The sequence below is a fragment of the Triturus cristatus genome, chromosome 10 (genome assembly GCF_964204655.1).
Source record: "Triturus cristatus chromosome 10, aTriCri1.1, whole genome shotgun sequence".
Taxonomy (NCBI): Eukaryota; Metazoa; Chordata; class Amphibia; order Caudata; family Salamandridae; genus Triturus; species Triturus cristatus.
Window position 1 is genome coordinate 318,074,443 of NC_140593.1, and position 2,641 is coordinate 318,077,083.

General features: G+C 40.1%; 1 long non-coding RNA gene across 1 annotated transcript; it reads right to left on the minus strand.

The window, feature by feature from the left end:
* Positions 1-1,008: 1,008 nt before the first annotated feature.
* On the minus strand, positions 1,009-1,846 carry LOC146789376 (uncharacterized). Its single transcript, XR_014969792.1, has 3 exons — positions 1,752-1,846; positions 1,341-1,444; positions 1,009-1,129 (listed from the first exon to the last, which is right to left on the minus strand). It is a non-coding gene; the product is annotated as an uncharacterized LOC146789376 (long non-coding RNA).
* Between the last annotated feature and the right edge of the window lie 795 nt (positions 1,847-2,641).

The window sequence follows — 2,641 nt, forward strand, 5'->3', positions numbered from 1 at the left end:
CACACATATGATCATTCTCCAGAAAACCTCCAGGTGAGGCTTTAGAGCCAACTATCGTGGTGGGGGGGATGTAGATATCATCAACTAGGAGGAGGCAGATATTGGGGCTCCTCCTGGCCATGAGGAGGACAACCAGTGGTCTCCAAAGAGCAGGTCCCGCCACCATCTGGGCTAGCACCAACCCTCTCCTTATCTCCACAGATCCCCATACCATTGGTACATAGCCCACTCTCTTCTCCCAAATGGTGTCTCATTAGCTAATTTCTAGGGGATCCTGAGGCCAATTGGAGAGTTTCAGGGATCAATCTTTTGGGATATCCTTAGTTGGAGAGGTCCAGATACTGCAAGAGTAAGTCACTCTGAACATTATGTGGCTTCATGAGCTCCTTTATAGCAGGTCTAATGTCTCATCATTCTCCCCAACCTTCTCTACCGCCTGTTGTCAAGTCTCCCAGTTTATGTGTCATACCTGTTTCCTATGCTACTTCTGTGTTTTAGTCTTCCTGTAGGGCTTCTGGTTTTGGCATGCCCAGCCACTTAACATCCACCTCAGATGAGGAAATTAACATTGTTGAGGTGCATCTGTGACTGCTCAGCTGAAAGGCTGTGAACTGACAATCCTCAGAAATAATTTTGGACGAAAACTGCTGCCCAGCCATGAAGTGGTCTTCTTGGTGATGTTCTGTGTGTGGGAATCAATGTCCTCCTCATCCAGGGTTTTCACCTTCTTGACCAGTTCCTACCCTTTCTCATGCACACCGCTTCGACTTGAACAGTATTGGCCAATGAGATAGTTGTGGGAGGAAGACTGAATTCTCTTTGTGAAGTGCCTATGTTCCTTCACTTGTAGGTGTTTCAGCATCATTATCTTGACCAATGCCCCCACTAGCTGTAATAGGAAGAGGTAAATATTTGAGGTACATGAAATACTGTCTTCTGTGTTCTGTCTACATAGTACTCTAATTGACATTGCTCAAAAAAAAATATAATAAAGTTAAATTCATCCATAGAATTATCATATCACTAGCTCAAGCCATTGATGTTTCATTTCTTGATGCCACCTGTGATGTCACCTGCTGAACCAGAGTCCTCATAGTTGATGTTGCCAAGGTATCTCCTAATCCAGCAGCTAAAGAGAAAATAATTATGTTCAATGATTATTTACAAAATATAAAAGTAATCTGGACTATAAAAGCTGACATATTATAGATAAATGCATTAAAGGGAAGTAATAACAAAAACACTTTTAATATTTTATACCAAATAAAACATATGAAAAAAGTTAGTGAAAGGACTAAAGATTATATTCAGAAGTTATGATCAGAGGTTCCCTGACTTACCTGATCAACCGATGTTAGGTCAAATTGCTGAGGCCAGGATATTCCTGATGTAATCAGTGTTGATGTTTGAAAGGTGGACACCAGGGGCTATTGTATTACAGAACCTGACAGAATACATACATAGGGGAGTAAGCCATCTTAAGTTTTAATGAAGACTATATTTTGATGGTTTAAATACAAAACCTGAAACACACATAGATTGCTCTCTTGCAAGTTATGACAAGACCTAACAAATATCTTATAGTGCTTCACATGTAATGCCAAATCTAAGACAACATAACTTAATCAGCATTTATATTACATGTTGACTAGGGTGCATATAAGGATGTGGGATGAAATAAATATAGCTACCCTGTGAATTACAAACAAAGAGATTGGACCCAAAGCCATAGAAAAGAACATGTAACTTACCAGTCTCTAGCATGCATGTGCTCTGTGGTGAAAACCCAAGTTCTGGTGCAGTGCTGGGAGTAGAAGTAGATGTTGTGGTAAGTGGCGGATCTCACAACAACACAGGGCCTTAAAATTGATAAAAGAAAGTAAATGAGTATATAATAGTTTAACAAAGTAAATGTCAAGGTCAGAATTGACTACAATTATGTCATTAAAAGCACATTTAAAAATATAGGGCAACATATACTTTGATTGTTTGTCTGTTTAGCGTCACTTTTGTGGTGTAGCTCCCTCAAAAAATATTTTTTTCCATTTACTAAGCCACACACAACCACTTACTGTGACTTTGAGTGGTTTAGTAATTACAAAGTAATGCAGTGCAAATCGCTGCCTTGAGTTACTTTGCTTCAGGAAGGCATTTCATGCGTGGAGCATGGGTGTTCCCATGCATCCGCCCATGTATTTTGATGCAAACACCAACCTACAAAGACTTGTAAACCTGGGTTTGTGTGAAAATGATGTGCCTACCCAACAGAGTTGTAACTGATGAAAAATATTGATAATTTTCCTTGTTCGCTCTTCTTTCAATGTGACTTGATTCTGCAGAACACACAGAAAGAGGAATACACCTTTAAGGATTGATTTTGTGCAGGACAGTACCCCTTGCTGCAAAACAACTTATCCTGCCCGAGACACAGGCATCCTAGCACAATGGTGCAAAGTGCCTGCATTGGTACTAGGCAAAGCACAGTGCCCCAGCACAGAGAGAGGAGAAAAGCTCCATATCTTTTTAAATATGGAACATTTCTACTATCCCCCTTAACACAGTACACCAATTCCATTGCTGCACCACATTGCATGAATAAATATTAAATGTGCCCCATAGTGGTTAACAAATAAGAGACAGT